The 17,822-nt window shown below is 38.2% G+C and overlaps 1 long non-coding RNA gene across 4 annotated transcripts; it reads right to left on the minus strand.

Annotated features, from left to right (window-relative positions):
* Positions 1 to 549: 549 nt before the first annotated feature.
* Positions 550 to 17,488, minus strand: LOC148880382 (uncharacterized). 4 transcript variants are annotated; one of them, XR_016104546.1, is made up of 7 exons: positions 17,367 to 17,441; positions 17,217 to 17,283; positions 13,812 to 13,867; positions 13,156 to 13,187; positions 3,335 to 3,567; positions 3,071 to 3,120; positions 550 to 1,056 (listed from the first exon to the last, which is right to left on the minus strand). It is a non-coding gene; the product is annotated as an uncharacterized LOC148880382 (long non-coding RNA). The 4 variants fall into 4 exon arrangements; XR_016104548.1 differs by lacking the exon at positions 13,812 to 13,867 and having other exon boundaries at positions 17,217 to 17,263; positions 17,367 to 17,488; XR_016104547.1 differs by lacking the exons at positions 13,156 to 13,187; positions 13,812 to 13,867 and having other exon boundaries at positions 17,217 to 17,263; positions 17,367 to 17,488.
* Between the last annotated feature and the right edge of the window lie 334 nt (positions 17,489 to 17,822).

A 17,822-nucleotide genomic window follows, 5' to 3' on the forward strand; every position in this document is an offset into this window, starting at 1 on the left:
CAGAATTAGGAGATCTAAACAGGTTATTCAAGTTTAACTTGAGCAACAATCACTTGACAAGAGTGATCCCTTGGAGCATTGGCAATTTAAGTAGGCCACAAAGTACTTGACTTGTCGGAAAATATATTAAATGGCATCAGAGCTTGGAAGTTGCACCAATTTGAGGTTCGGGGTCACTTTTGATCTGTCCAAATAGAGAACCAAGAACACCTTTGCAAGAAAAAGAAGAGGAAGAAGAAGAGGATGAAGAAATGCATACCGTTAGAGCTCTTGCCACCTATGGAATAAGAGGAAGAAATGAATACCGTTAGAACTCTTGCCACCTATGGATGATGGCCGGTGTGGTGCATTCACCGATGGTAAGGGAAAAGCAGAAAATGGGAAGGAGGGTTTGAACTGTGATACGTGATAGGGTTTAATTTAATTTCTATCGTTTTGTGCCTTGATTCAACCACATACCCAACTAACGGCCAAAACCCTGTTAAAGTTAGCCTATCTACCTGGACGACATGGTCATCCACCAATATTGAAAAGGATTTCACTCTCACATGAATTTAACAGAATGATTGATCAATCCAATTCAGAATTATTTAACTCTACTGTACAAGGGTGATGAATCTAACAGTGGATTGATGTCAAATCCACAGGTAAGATGTGATTTATAGATATCACTAATAGACTTTAGGGGACTGTAATTCATAATTCTGCAGTAACCTCCGCAATACTTTTCTCCATAAATTATTCACCTCGGCCGTGCATTTCAGGACGCATATGCTACTGATGAATTCTGAATTTATTGGTGCAATCCATATAGGCCGATCCCCGAGACTAGTCCCCTAGCATGTAGCATCTAAGCCATCATCCTAAATGTGCCTCGATATTGCTGCTCACCGGATCCCAATCGCAAGACGTGTGTTGGGACTTGGGAGCATATCCGGACTCGACACGCTCTGCGCGGCCTAGAGGCTCAGGCCAGTACCAATTTGGGGGAGCAACGCCAAATTTCTTCACTTATGCGCTTGATGTGCCACCAAACGGCGTTCCAAATTCCGCTGCCTGCACATCAACTGAACTCAGAAGACAGAACAGAACCACCAAGCAAACCTTTTTCACTTGTAAACTTCCACTAAAACGGACCCATTTCATCAGTCCTAGTCTGAAATGCCAGCTCGAATGAGGAGTAATAAAGGCACGTTGGCCAATTGCCATTCTATTAAAAAATCAAAATGCAAAGCAATGGACAGAAATGATAACCTACGCTCCTGCATTATAGTTAATAAATATTTGTTCTAATCTAAACATTGCTAACATTGCTTTTGCAAAGGCACTAAGATGCATCTTTTTCTTCCTCCCATTATTATATATTAATAATTACTTGGTGCTCTCTCAAAATAAGGGTGCTTTGAATGGGCATTGTACTGACCGAAGCTGAATTCGATCATAAGTGCCATATTTCTAAATTTAAAATGCATTTTGAGAACAACTGTAATTTATAAAAACAGAAAAAAAAATCCAGGGGAGTACCACTGATACTCGAGCAGCAACATCAGCAATCAGGACAACCAGTAGCGGAAACACCGGGCCCTTTTATTGACTAATGTGTCATTCGTATACAAGATAAACGCTTGAAAAAAGCTACCTTAACCACACATCAGGAACATCCCCTCGTGTTCCCAACGTGCGGCTGTAGTGGCTCGTTGGGAGCAGATCCGAACTTGACGAAAAGGCCCATAGGATGGTGGGCCTGGTGTTTATTACCCAAGAAAATAAACTTTCCCTAGTCCCCACATAAATCTGAAAAAACATGTGTTTCCTGGTCAATGGGAATCAAAATTCCATTGACCAACTTTCCCCCTCTCAAAATCCAAAAAAAAAAAAAAAAAAATCCAAAAGGGTATTAATAAGGTTTAACCATAAATGGATTATAAGAAAGAAATACAATTTTAAGACATGCATCTATATACACTTTGCAACAACTAAAATATGCATGTATAATAGAAAAATTAGCTCATTAGATTAGAACATCAAATTAAACCAATATTTAGTGAAATATGTTGTTTTTAAGTTCACTTAAAGCCTCATTATCATAACATGATGTAGCTTGATGGTGACAACTCTAGCAAGTCATGCGGGAAAGTTGGGTTATGAGTCTTGTTGACAGTACATTGTTATATATATTGTGATTCACTTAAATGCATTTGAAAGAGCCTGTTTGTTTTCTATTAACTCTTATCTCTTAAAATGAATCTTTTAAGTTTAAGAGAAAAATGGTTATCCGTTTCCTCTTATCTCTTATCTCTTAAAGTGCAACCATACAACTTTTTGTTTTCTAATGATACGCCCAAAAAGATAAACAAAAACTCTCATATATGGGGTCAATTGATAATTTTCAGAATTCAGAATTCAAAACAACATTCTCTGCATTCAAAGTTCAGAGTAAAGAAAAGTTCACCAATACCAATATACCACTTAATGTAATTATTGTACTCTCAAATGTTAGACTTCAGAGCAAATAAACAGGCCCTAGTTTGGAAAGAGTGAAAATATTTACAGTACTAAACTTGTATATGCACTATACATATTTGTATTTGTACTCTTTCCAAACTGAGCCTTAAAATTTTGATTTTATTCAAATATGAAAATTGCATTCAAATTTAATGGACTAAAAAGTTGCAACCAATTAACCGAATGAGTTGCCTTACTAATGTACTAAATAAATAAGCAAACAAAGATTAATGGAGAATGAATGAGGTAATCAATATAGTAAAATACAAAACTTAATGGGCTTGTTATCAGCCTGTATTAGCCATGCATCGGTCTGTTTTGACACGAGTACATAGCTGATACAGGCTAATATGAGCTCGGTCTACATGAGCACAAAGTGACCAATAAACATGGATGCCTTGCTGATACAGGCTAATATGAGCTCTGAGCTCGGATCAGGTAAGCACACTGAATAAGTACTCGGGAAATTTTGTGACACCTGTCCCATAAAATACCCTCAGCCTACCCTTAAAATGATTTAAACAAAATTCTAATACAGCTGTGAGAATATTTATTGAATGCTTACTGAATGTGCTCACAATAGTGTGCCTACTGGATCCGATCTTAGGCGGGCACCTGGCATGGATCAGTAAAATTATAATCACAACAATACTGGGCCATTCCACCTATGCCACATGTCAGTATAGCCAAAAACCAATACATATCAAACTGTATAAGCCAGCACATGTCAATACTTTAAATCATGGATATGAATGTGAAGATACAACACCTGACCTAGCCAATATATCTGAAATAGGGTCAAGTTCCTCTAGAAATCATCAAACCTAACCTGAAGAGCATGAAAGAATCTTCCCTGCCTTAAGCTAGATGCTCAGCAAGCCCCGTAGCCTCTTCCTACTGCATCTAATAGCATTGGATGAATCCTTTTCACCCTGTGAAGAGCTAAACAGCAATCCCCTGGCAATTTGAGCTCCAGTAAGGCAGTAAATACCTCTGCCTCAGATGAATCCAGTATTGAATTGACAACCAAGAGAATTGGAATCCAATACCGTGTCTAGGAGTCTGACATGGACTCAGGGACATCCAAAATCAAATTTTACTATTAAAAAACTTCCATATCTTGTGAATTCTTTCATTATATACTTGTATAATATTGTGCAAGTGAATCCAATAGTTAATCTGTGTCACCTAGAAACATTCAATAAGAGAAAATGGAAACCATTATGTATATAAGATATATTTAATTACTTATGTCAAAGATGCAAGGTGAAGGAGGAATACCACATGTAGAAGCGTCCTTAGATGCTGGAATTGACGCATGTTCAATGCATACATTTTTTTTTTCCATTTAAGAGACTCCATATAACACTGGTTGTATCAGTGTTTCATATGGAACCACCGAAGAGACACATTGTTCCGGCTAGGGGTGTAATTCAGATGGTTCATTTCAGTTTGAATAGAAATTTCGAACTTAAGTGACATTTCAGTTTGACCATTTCTTAAACCATACCAAACTGAATTCAGTATCAAAACTAAACCAAATTTAAATTGGTTTGGTTCGGTTTCAAAACAGTTTGGCAACAATAAATCATGTGGAATGTGGCTTCTAATTCTATAATTGATGGGAACAGATTGACAATGGCAATATTGGCTGTTAATCACCAAATTTATTTTTTAGAACGAGTAAAGTCTAAACACACAAAAACCCAGTCAGCATTAGGACATAGAACAAAGAGCCACACAAGACCCATACCCTAATCTTGAAAAATAATCAAAATAGGATGCACAACAAAGATAATACCATCGCTTATAAAGTAGTAGCAGAAAACCATAATGAAAACTTGAGAGAGAGAGAGAGTACCGTCAACACTAGGAGTGAGACCATATCTCTGCCACACTAAAAGCGGCAGCAAACCATAAAGGAAAGTAGCAGCAGCTGAATGGTTTTTGAGTGCTCTTTGAGTCTCCAACAGGGAGTCACAGAGGGCTAGAGAGAAAGAGAGAGGCTCTTGCATTTGGGGAAAAAATCTAAGTATTGGTTTTTACAAGTGATACAGTGCCGGCAATCTCACTGTAAGTTTAAGAACTAACAAATCAAATAATAATAATTTATGAATGTATTATATGTTTTTAATATTTATTATCCAATTTTCAGTCTGGTTTGGTTAAAAACTTTGTCAAATCGAATCAAAACCAAAAAGACGAATCTTTAAAAAAATCAATTTGAGCTGAACTACAAACCAAATAAGCCGAACCAAATTAGCTTATTTGATTTGGTTCAGTTTGGTTTTTGGTTCAGAATCCAAATTTGAACATCCCTAGTTCTAGCCTCTCCATGGAGGAAAATTCAACCAATACCATCCAGTCCTATATTTCCAATGAACTGCCATGACATTGAAGCCTTACCAACCCAGCCACTAGAGAGAGGGATAGAAGTAATTTCCATGAAATCAAGAGGCCAGCATCCACAAGTTGGGGAAATCTCCTCATCTCTTCAAATGGTGGGCAGGAAATGATGAGCTTTGAAAGGTTAGGACAGCAGGAGATGACTGAAAGATCTCGATTAGAAATTTTTTTCTGAATATTATTAGAAGTAATAAACCCTGAAATCCTTAGCACCCAGCATCCATGAGTTGAAAAGGATATATCTTCTCAATACTTGAAAGGATGCTCAATGTGGAGTGATGAATCATTAAAGTATGAACATGGACAAAAACATAATGCCTTTGAAATCATGAAGTTTTTTTCAAACTTTTATGGGGTATTTGTCAATATAAATGAATTTGTTTTCAAAACAAAACAAATGCCATATCAGAAAAAACAATATGATTTTTCTGATGTGACAGTTGTTTATGTTTTAAAAACAAAATCATGCATATTGGCCAACACCCCCTTAGTGTTTCAATTTCTGTCAACATGTGTTTGAATGTATAAATTTAACAATGGTAACAAGATGATCAAGACAATGGTGTTAATAATGGATTGATTGCAGCGATGGTGATAATCAAGATAATGATCAGAAGATCTGCACCTCCCTCCCTTCATACTTTTCAATATTAAAAGTTCAAAGGAAATAAAATGAAGGACAATACAACACATGACCGGTGTATATAAGGAGACAAAACAGAAGAAATGAAACAGAAGCTACCCATTTTGACTGGTTACAGCTTCAATAACATGCATTTTCATCAAACTTGGGGAGGCAGCAATACCAGTTCAATTTATTCCTAGAATCCTGAGCTCTCTACTTCAGTAAATGGGATGTAGAGTAACTGCTCCCAGTCAATATGACTCTGTCAGCATAAAACAACAGCACTCAAAGGCATCAATTTGATAAAGAAAAATTCTACCCAAAACTAATACCTGTACTACACAGATTTAGGTGCATTACTGTGTAGTAGAGTTTGCCCCACATTCAAAACGTGACTCACAGGAGAGTATACAAAATTGGGCATTTAACTGCAAGAAAAACCATAAGATTTAAAAGAAAGCATTAATTGATACCATCAGGATTTGAGGTACCCAAAGATAACCTCCATCTTTCCTTTGTGTTAGAATGCTCGAGTCAGGGGTATTTTGGTCATTCTGGTGTATCTTCTTGAAAGTGAAAGGTCTATTGTATCTGAGTTTAAGTTATGTGTCCCATCTTCTATGAGGGACAAAATTGTCTTTCTTGTAACTCTTAAGTTTTATGAATAAAATTCAAGTGGGTCGGCTAGGAGAGTGATTTTTCACATTCTCTCTTCTAGTCTGGCCAAACACTCTTCTTCTTCTTCTTTCTCTTTTCTTTCTTCTTTCTTCTTCTCTACTTTGACCTGGAATCAACTAGGGTTTATTCACATGGTATCAGAGCAATAAGGTCTCGTGTTTTCTTGCTGCTGTCTTCTTCCTGGGTTCGCCACCAGCTTCACAATAGGTTTCATCATCCTATGGCTGACCTGATTGAAGAATCGATAAAGGGCTGAAAAGGAGTTGTCGTTTTGAGGGCCTGGAGGTGAGAATGCCTCTGGCCGGTGCTACGGTGGTCGTTGAAGTGGTATACTAGACCCTCTATTCAGTGTACGAAGAGGGCTGGACGTATACAGGTATGGACACTGCTGTCGTGTGTTCAGAAATGGACTGTGAATGCTAATTTTTGTGCTTCAAAAGTTAGTTGTTGTGGTGCTGGGTGAAACTGATACACATATTAGTCATGTTCCTTTGTTGTGGTGTGGTGATGGTTGTGTTGTGGTGGCTGACATCTGTGATTCTAAATGCTTAAAAGTGAACCCCTAGACCTTGTGTGTAATCAGTTCTGCAGTATAAAGAACAAGTGTTCGATGAAATGACTGAGTAATTTCAGCAGTGGTGTGTTGATGGTAAATGGTTCTGCGGTGTGCAGTCCAAGTGTTTGATGTGTTGACTGAATGATTTCAGCTTTAGAGTGTAGTGTGTAATGTGCAGTTGAAGAAGGTGGAGTTGGTGGTATCATAAGTGAGATAAGTCTTGTGACGAGTGTGAGATTGTGGTGTATATTCAAAGGTGAAATAATTGAGATGGCTTCATCTATAGATGGGAATGACAACAAAACCGGCATCATGCTTTCTCCAGATTATCTAAGTGTTCAAATGACATCCATCAAGTTGAATGGTGAGAACTATGTACCATGGGCAAAATCTGTGGAGGTGTTCTTGAAGGCCAAGGGGAAAGTAAAACATGTGAGGGAGGAGAAACCTCCCTCAAATTCCCCTGGGTTCAGTGATTGGGAACAAGATGATGCACAGATAATGACATGGCTTTGGAACAGCATGGAACCAAAGATTAGTGTGAACTTCGTGTTCCTAGGTATAGCCAAAGAGATCTGGGATCATGCTAAAAAGTTGTACTCTGGACAAGACAACACAACTAAGGTATATCAGTCATACCAAGAGTACTTTAATTTGAAGCAAGGAAGTCAAAGCTTAGAAGAGTGTTATGCAAGTTTGAGGAACATCCACAATGAGCTAAATGTGTATCACCCTCTAACATCAGATGTCCAGATCCAACAACAGCAATGTGAACAGCTTGATGTGACTAGGTTTCTTGTGGGCTTGAAGGCTGAGTATGAGCCTGTCAGAGCACAGATATTGGGGGGATCAGCTCTCCCCTCACTTGAAGAAGTTTTTGCCCGTCTTAAGAGAGCATCCATTGAACCGATGGAACATTCTTCCTTCTCTGATAGATCTGGTTTGATAGTGACTAAAGGGAGTGGCCGTGGAAGTAGAAGTGGTAGTGGCAGCAGTGGCCCTCCAAGCAATCGTGGTGGACACATGTTTAACCGAGCTAGTGGCCGGATTGGAGGCCGTGGAAAAGGAAGGAGTAATGCTCAGAGAAAATGTACATATTGTGCCTTAGAGGGGCACACAGTTAATTTCTGCTATGATTTGCATGGTCCACCCAACACTTGGGCTGACCATGCTACATCTAAGAGTAATAGCACAATTACTGAAAGCCAACAAACTGCCCCAACCCCTCCACACCCGCTTATGCTTCCGGGCAGGAAATGGTGAGTGTACCACGGGCAATATATGAGTAGTTCCTTCAAACATCTCAGCAGAACACAACTACATTTGCCCATTCAGGTATGACTTGCTTAGCTTCCAAAACCTCACCCTAGATCATTGATTCCGGAGCCTCGGACCATATGTCTGGGACTCTTGATGTATTTTCTTCCCTTTCTCGCTCCTCCACATCTTAGACAGTTACACTTGCTAATGGTTCTATATCTCCTATTTGTGGTGTTGGTGATGTTGATCTCTCCTCCTTGTCTTTAGCATCTTTTTTATATATTCCTAAGTTCCCTTTTAACCTTATGTCTGTTAGTAGATTAACCAAGTCCCTTAGTTGTTCTGTAACCTTCTATCCTTCTTCTGTGTGTTTCAGGATCTCAAGATGGGGAAGAAGATTGGTGGAGGGCATGAAGCAGGTGGTTTGTATTACCTTGATGATGGTGGCCCCCTAGTGGCTTTTCAGTCATCTCTTACTCCTCTCCAATGGCGCTGCAGATTTTGTCATCCCTCTCTCAAGGCTTTGAAGCTGCTAGTTCCTTCCTTGAGTCATCTTTCATCACTAGATTGTGAGTCATGTCAGTTGGCAAAACATCATCAAATCTCATTTAGTCCAAGAATTGATAGTCGTGTCTCAAGTCCTTTTGCTTTAGTTCATTCTGATGTATGGGGTCCAATTAAAGTGGTGTCATACAATGGGTTTAAGTATTTGGTAACCTTTGTTGATGACTTTTCAATGATGACATGGATCTATCTTATGAAAGACCGTAGTGAATTGTTCTCTATTTTTCAGAAATTTCATGCTAAAATACACACTCAATTTGGTGTTCATATGAAAATACTTCGCTCCGATAATGCCAAAGAATATATCTCCTCACCATTTCAGCAAAACCTAGAACATCATGGAATAATTCATCAAACTTCTTGTGCCTACATCCCGCAACAAAACGGTGTAGTTGAATGGAAAAATAGACATCTTCTTGAAACTGCTCGGTCCTTGATGATCAATATGCATGTCCCAAAGCATTTTTTGAATGATGCTGTTCTTACGTCCTGTTTTTTTATAAATTGGATGCCCATGTCAAACCTTGGAAGTCAATCCCCTTTCTCCGTGTTGTTTCCCACTTTGTCTCCATTTCCTCTCACCGCAAGAGTCTTTGGCTGTGTTTGTTTTGTTCAACACTTAGGGCCTGGAGTAGACAAGCTAGATGCTTGAGCTACGAAGTGTATTTTTCTTGGCTACTCGAGGACTCAGAAAGGGTATAAATGTTATCACCCAAAATTTCATAAATCGTTTGTGTGCTCTGATATCACCTTCTTTGAATCAGTTCCATTTTTCTCAGATGTCGGGGTCTCTTCTTCTCCCTCTGTGGTTCCTCTTCCTATACCGGTTGTGGACCCTTTTCCTGTAGCTCTCATTCCTACTACAGATGCACATCATATGCCTGTTACTACAGAGAGGCCGCTAATTACTCAGGTGTATACCCGCAGAAGTGCTTCGGCCCCTCCTCCATTTCCGCACCTATCGACAGATCCTGCTACTGCTCCTCCCTCAGATATTGATCTCCCTATTGCTTTGCGGAAAGGTAAACGTACTTATACTTCTCATCCCATTTCAGACTATGTTTCCACTACTCACCTTTCTGCTTCTCATTGCAAGTTTATATCATTACTCTCATTAGTTCCCATTCCCAAGACTATACAGGAAGCCCTTACCTCCCCAAGGTGGCGGCAAGCCATGGAAGAAGAATGGCTCAAAAAGGCAATCTATGGATTAAAACAATCTCTACGTGCATGGTTTGGCAAGTTCAATGAAGTGGTGAAGGCCTTTGGGATGAAACAGTGTCAGGTTGATCATTCTGTGTTCAGCTATAATTCAAAGGATGGAAAAATCTTGCTAGTCGTGTATGTGGATGATATTGTCATAACTAGAAGTGACATCAATGGAATTGACAGGCTGAAAAAATTCTTACAAGACCACTTCAATACGAAAGATCTGGGGAAGCTAAAGTATTTCCTAGGAATAGAGCTTACGAGGTCAAAACAGGGGTTCAACCTATGTCAGAGAAAATATGTTCTTGATCTACTTGAAGAAACAGGGTTGTTAGGTGTTAAACCAACAGAAACTCCTATGGAACTCAATCCAAGTTAAGTGTGGATGCAAGTGAAGAGTTTGATGATCCTGGAAGATATAGAAGGTTGGTGGGAAAGTTGAACTACCTAACCATTACCCGACCAGATATATCATTTGTTGTGAGTGTGGCGAGTCAGTTTATGCAACATCCCCGGGTTCCTCACTGGGAAGCTATTCTAAGAATTGTTAGGTACCTAAAGGGTGCTCCAGGTCGTGGTTTGTTATACCAAAAGGGAGGAACTCTTGAGATGATAAGGTACACAGATGCTGACTGGGCTGGCTCTACATAAGACAGGAGGTCAACCACAGGGTATTGTACCTTCCTGAGTAGCAATCTTGTAACTTGGAAGAGCAAGAAGCAAACAGTGGTGGCAAGAAGTAGTGTAGAAGTAGAGTACAGGGCTATGGCCCATACCACATGTGAACTAGTATGGCTGAAGAACTTACTACAGGAGATGGGCTTCTCAATTGACAAACCCATGAAACTATACTGTGATAACTAAGCTATTGTTCACATCTCATCCAATCCCGTCTTCCATGAAAGAACTAAATATATTGAGGTGGATTGTCACTTTGTGAGAGAGAAAGTGATAAGTGGGGTAATAACTACATCTCATATGAGCTCAAGAAACCAGTGGGCAGATCTCTTCACAAAAGGATTGTCTCGAGGAAGAATAGATTACATTTGTAACAAGCTAGGACTATACGATATATACTCTCCAGCTTGAGGGGGAGTGTTAGAATGCTCGAGTTAGGGGTATTTTGGTCATTTTGGTGCATCTTTTTGAAAGTGAAAGGTCTATTGTATCTGAGTTTAAGTTATGTGTCCCATCTTCTATGAGGGACAAAATTGTCTTTCTTGTAACTCTAAGTTTTATGAATAAAATTCAAGTGGGTCGGCTAGGAGAGTGATTTTTCACATTCTCTCTTCTAGTCTAGCCGAACACTCTTCTTCTTCTTTCTCTTTTCTTTCTTCTTTCTTCTTCTCTACTTTGACCTGGAATCAACTAGGGTTTATTCACAATTTGGAGGCCTTTTGACAATTGAAATGTGTTTTACGGGAATTATCTAACTATGCCTCCCAATTTTCAAAATGTAATGACCAAGTCAACATAAGGGAGTTATCAACCAATGAAATAAACCTACCTATAAAAAAAGTAAATGAAATAAACCTAATTGACGCAGTAAACAAAAAATGACAAGCAACAGAAATTAGTTTGTAATATGCATATCACAAACCAAAAGGATATGCTGATATGGCAAGTATCTAAAGCAGAGATAGCTTCAAGTTTGTAGGAACCTGTAACTGGCTTTAGTAGTATACTTGCATAGAAAGAGGAAGAAAAACAAGAAATGGAAGAAAAAAGGAAAGAGAAGAATGTAAAGGAAAGAAGGGTGGGGATATGGGATGGAGTTTAACTACCTCTTTACAACCTACAGGAGTTTTACCAATCCTGGAAGGAGATAACAGTGTCTCACCTCTATTTCAAAGAAACCTCTCCTCTGAGGAAAGAAATCAAGTTGCAAGCTCAAAACTTAAATCTTCATTACTTTGGGAAAGATGGATTACATAGGCTCATATATGAACTTATGGAGTACTAGGATTCCCCTTAGGCTGTGTTTTATTTGAAAGAAAAGGTAGGGAAACCTATACAGGCCCTGCATAGGTTTCCCTACCTTGCCTTAGGGTAAATAATAACTTTGATGATAGGCAAATAGGTAAAACCCATGTTTTTAAAAACCAACCTAGGGGCCAAACCATTTTTGCCTGCAGTTCACGGGTCACCAATTCAACCATGCCACTTCATTACCGTATGTTTGTGTATAAACATGCATTTGGTCAATAAATAATTAATAATGTATAATTATATCTACATGTAATATAAGTATTATGTTATATTTAATTACTATTTTTTAATTCAGTTTTTAGTTTTTATATGTAAAAAATGCTAAAAATTGTGGTTTGTGGCCAAAAAAGGGATTTTTTCGCAAAAAAAAAAAAAGTGGGGCAAGGTGCCTACAACGCATAGATCTCGAAAAGTTACTGAAATCAATAAAAGATCACCCCATTCAGACATTGGAGCGCAAATTAATAGCCTCTGAACCTTTGCGTACACATTTAGTGTGCAACCCATGACCTGGTGATTGGGTCAAACGAGTCAACGGTTCAACAACCTAAGTCGAACAATTTTTTACCATTTCCCAGGTTTTAGGAGAACTGAACCCAGAATCATGGTCAGGTGATGGTTCTAATGGTTCAACCAGTCAAGTCAACGGCGGGTTGAAAACAATGGGTAAAACATATAAAGACAAAATCCAAAACATTCTAGAATATTCTTTCTCTAGAATCTACGATGAAAGGCCTGCTAGAGTGGCTTCATACTTGGATCACAAGTCAGTGACTGAGCTTTGACTACTATGGACTAAGTTGTTGGTCAAGTGATGGGTATCATTTTGGGCCTTAACACATGAAGCTCATATGTTTGGAGCCTAAAGGCATTAGGAAGGGTCTTATTTGCATTAAGAACCCAAGGTTAAGAGGGTGAGGTATATCCTAACTCCGTCATAAGAAAATTCCATAAATAACTATTTTACCGTGTTATAAATCTAAAAGAAGAGTAACAAATAACAATTCACAAGAGAGCATAATTATAAGGCTTTGAGTTTAATTCATGAACAAGGTCAGGAGCCAAAGCAATTGTTGATGCAAGATGGTAGAAACTTAAGTCAAGTAGATGGAGCAGAAAAGTTCCTTTTTTACAACAGATACATAAAAGATAAATATGGTCTATCTGTTCATAAAAGTGCGAATAAAATTATAACTATTAAACTTAACTAGAAGCAAAATAATAGCAATAATGATGATGAAGAAACTATAAACAATATGGTAGAGCCAAGATTAATATTCACTATAACAGCCAAAACATTAACATTGCAGGGAGGAATTATGTACTCATATCCCATAAGGCCCCTAAGTGAGACCATGCTTACCTACATTGTTACGTGACCGATCAACTTGCAAACTGATCCATCAGAAACATTTACAAGTCAGTTAACTTGGTTTTGTATTATGTGCCAAATCCTATTTATAGTTATCAACTAAATTTAAAAAGAGCCCACAATCCTATTGGTCTATTAAATGAAAGAATCCTCTAGCTAGTTACTGATATCCCTATGTTTTAGGGTAGAGTGCTGATAATTATACACTAAACGAAAATGTAAGAATCCTACTTGTTGCGAAACTTCTCATGTTTCAGAGAAGTTGTATTAGCTGATAACTTTAGGTACATAACCATAAATGATACTCAGTTTACTTGATTAGTAACACTATGAAATTCCATATATTATGTTAGGTAAATTTATTAGATCAAATATGAAATATACTTGGCTCAAGCAATTTTGTAGAGTTAGTTTAACTTAAATAATTTTGTAGAGTTAGTTCAATAAATTTTATTATATTTTAGTATCAACCAGGTAAATGCCTCAAGACCCATGCTAGGTGAGGATATGGTTTATTCACAGAAGGGAGAGTGTCATATTATATATTATTTTAAGAATTCAATCAGCTTTGTTAGTAACATTTTTTTTTTTGAGAAGCTAGAAACTAGATGGAGGTTATCAGGAATTATAGTATCTCTTCTACAGACCTTTGGCTTTGTTGAGTCCAAAAGCTATCACCTAACTAGGAAGCTTCAGGAGAGACCTGATCAAAATAGTAGATGAATCTATTAAATGCTACAAAAGGTTCTATTTTATGTATGACAAACTAACCAATGGATCACACTTGAAGCAGAAAGCAAAAAAGCCAATTTTCAAAGCTATAGGTCAGACCTCAACCAAAAGTAGGAAAGTAAACCATCTAAAGTCCATTTGAAAATTTAAGGCACCATGAGGATAACTTGCCCATAGCCACTGGATTTTCAATTTGCAAAACCTACTTGCAAGTAAGAAAATTATTAGCCTGACATAATTCTGTGTTCACCATTAAAAAGCATTCAAAAATTGAGTTGAATTAAGTGAATCAAATATTTATTGATGATTGATCTGACCTCCTAAGCTTAATAAACCAATATCTCAAGACAATCAACAAAGAATTGGTGTTGAGCTAAATTTAGGTTTTTCTATTCAACCTATGATTACAAACCATGAATCGATGACAAATCAAATAAGCCACGATCTCATGTGGAGTAATTTTCTAGGTCAATTTTGAAAAAGCATGCTTGAATACTGCATGATTCTTATATGTCTCACTTCCTTGGCTAACTTTAGAAAGCTCTATTCAACTCAAAACAACATACTTCCTCTATCAACAAGAATATACTAAAACAAATAAAGGCTCAACCAGTTCCATGTTTCTCTCTTCCAATCCTTCTATATGAACAAAAAACAAGAACAGACTGAAGGACCACATAAAATGAGATAATGATTATAAATTTCATGTACTACTATAACCTACTCCATTTAGGTTGTGGTAAATCATCACATCTGTGAAAAACATTCAAATCCCTATTTGAATATTATCAAGCTCACTTAATGCCCTTTGGGAGAATTTTACAAATCATGTTCAATATCAGAAGATTCAAAGAATTTTGACTGCTATTTGGAGTTTGAGTCCGGGAGGCAACTTGTTCCATCCAATCAAAAATGCACATTCTGGAAAAAGAATCAGATTCCAACAGAAAAGAGTCCTTGATCTGGATCCATTGTTTTATTCATACTTTTCCTTGCCGAGGGACTGACATGATTTGTTCCCTGCCTAACCACCTTATATGTTCCTAAAAATGAAAATTACCCACGTTAAGTCGTTAAGTCAACTGACTGGTTGAGATCTCAAAACCAACACCTTAACTAAACATTCAAATTCATTCCCTTAGCATAACCAACAACATTGCTTTTTCTTTTTTTTATCAATAACACCAGCTTCATTAAATTAAAAGAAAAGAGGGAACATGGATAAAAAGGGGAGATAAAATATCTTAGCTCCCCAAAAACAGAAAACAAAGGGAGTGCAAAGAAAAAAGATTAAAAACTAGCCCAAAAAACAGACATCCTATTCACTCCTTGCTTGGCCAACCCATCCGCAAATGAGTCGGCACTCCTCTTCACCCAGTTGTACCGAATCTCAATGTTCCTACTCAGCCATAAGAACTGTTTTTTTTTTTTTTCATTGTTAAAGCTCCACAAACCACTGTCCTCTGTCTTCAACCAACTAACCACCACCTTTGAATCACCTTCCAGGATCAAACGACTGATATTTAATTCCTTTGCTCTTCGAATTCCTTCAAGCGTTGCAAGGATCTCAGCCCTAAGAGAGTCACCTTCTCCAATAGGGCCAGAGAACAAAGCAATAGCAATCCCTTCCTCATTCCTGAAGACTCCTCCAATCCCAGAGGGCCCTGGATTCCTTACACTACTACCATCAAAATTCAGCTTCATAAAGCCTGAGGGGGGAGGGAACCAAAACGGACAAAGAGTCCTCTTGCATCTAGCATTGGAAGCAATCTCTTTCCGGTTTCTTAGCAAGTCATCCACAGGAAAATCTGAAAACAACTCCAAAGATTTTAGCCAGTGGGCAGCCCTTAAAAGAATTCGATCTAACAATTCTTCCAATGTTCTTTCGTTGTCAGAAAAAAATGCATGAGTTTCTTTCTTCCCACAATGATCAGCATACCGTTGCCCTAATACACCTCCACATAGTCTTCCCTCGCTTCCTAGGCCAACTGAAGAAAGAAGGAGAAAACAAACCTTTGACAATCTCCTGAGGATACCAAGAACACCCAAAACGGGAGAAAACCCACTCCCAAACAGTTTTAGCAGCCTTACAAGAGACCATGAGGTGGTAGCCAGATTCCCCATTAGCTTTACAAAGAGCACATCTATTAGGAAGTAGACAATAGTTGGGTTTCTTTCTCTGAAGTAAGTCTAAAGTGTTGATTCTTTCCAAGAAAATTTTCCAACAAAAAAAACCAACCCGATGAGGAATAGGCCTGCTCCAAATTTCCTTAACCGGAAAGGACAACCCAAAGGGGATAGGAGGTTGAGTTAAGGTTTCAAAGAATGAAGCACAAGAAAAGGTACCAAAGCTAGAAGGGTTCCAAAATCCGGTGTCTTCCTTAACAGGGTTTAGGAAGACAATCTCAATGTAGGGTAGCAAAGTTACCAAGCTATCCATGTTTGTATCCCTAATTGCCCTACGCAGGCCTAAGTTCCATCCAAAGCCAAAAGTTGAGGCTGAAGGGACCAAGAAAGAAGATATGGGTTTATTTTTCAAGTCTGATAGAGCATACAAGGAAGGAAATTGGTCCTTCAAAAGAGAATCCCCGACCCAAAGTTGTTCCCATAATTTTATTCGGTTACCAAAGTTAAGACCATACCTGATCCAAGGGGAGAAAACTGGAACCAGATTGTGAATGGATTTCTAAGGAGAAGCAGCTAAAGCCCTTGCCAAGATTCCAAGATCCTAACCATTGTCTTCCAGCCCATGAATGCTAGCCACAATCTTAGTCCACAATTTATCCCTTTCCAATGAAAACCTACACAACCACTTCCCTAGTATAGTCATATTCCTTTTCTTGAAATTACCACCTCTTAGATTTTTACACCTAGTGACCACCTCCCAACTCACCCTATGATATCTCTTCTCCTCTCCAAGGCTCCCACAAAAAGTTCCTTATTAATTTTTCCAGAAGATTAGAAACCTTTGAGGGGATCTTGAACAATGCCTATCAGCTTTTTAGCAGAAATAATGGCATAAACAAACTTGCCTCCTTCTAAACACTAAAGAAGTAGCAATGAAGCCAATGATCTGGGTACATCGTTAATCCTCCTCAATTAAAAACTTTATAGGATCATAGGTGATGGGCAGAACACAAATTCTCAATCAAATATTTCACCAGAAACCGTTTTTACCTAATTTAAATTAGTTCAAGATTCCGATAAGAACGATGTAACAAGCATCTAAACATACAACAAATCCAATGCTAAATTCAAGAACTAGAACTAGCATGAAAAGAAGAAAAACAGAGGAAAACAAAGAAAAACAAAACTCTAACATGAATGCAGAAGGCTTGATATCTTCGAATACAACGACCTTTTCATCCTGCAAGAAATTCAAGTAATCTAAAAATGTGACTTTGTTTCTTGATCCATTCGAATTAAAACAAAGTAAAGGGAACGAGAATTGAGAAGAGGAAGAAGCATGCCGCGTGAAGGAGAGTGGTCGAAGTGGAAGGAAGACCAGGCAATCAGACAGAACGCGCACGTCCTCTCCCGCGCCACTGCCTGCAACTTTCCCATATTCTAATGTTTTGGAGCATTTGCGGTAAACTGGGTCGTTGCATTGGAGCGGGAACTCGGAGCGAAACAGAACCGAATGGAGCGAGAAAAAGGTTCTCTAGGATAGGCAGTATGGAAGTTGGATTGTTTTTGGTAAATAAGATGGTTAGAAGTTGGATCAAAGTCCCCTTCTAAGGGCAGCAAAATTGGTCATAATTAAATTTGGATCCGATTCATTTGAGCTGGGCTCAAACATCCCGGTTAACACAATCGGATGGAATCAGATCCGAAAATATGATCCGTTTAAATAAATCGGATCCAAATATTTGGAATCGGATATCCAGAAAATGATCGAATTCAAAATCTTTGTTTTATTTTACATA

This window comes from Nelumbo lutea, chromosome 1, assembly GCF_056320005.1.
Source record: "Nelumbo lutea isolate HS-2025 chromosome 1, American lotus-T2T, whole genome shotgun sequence".
Taxonomy (NCBI): Eukaryota; Viridiplantae; Streptophyta; class Magnoliopsida; order Proteales; family Nelumbonaceae; genus Nelumbo; species Nelumbo lutea.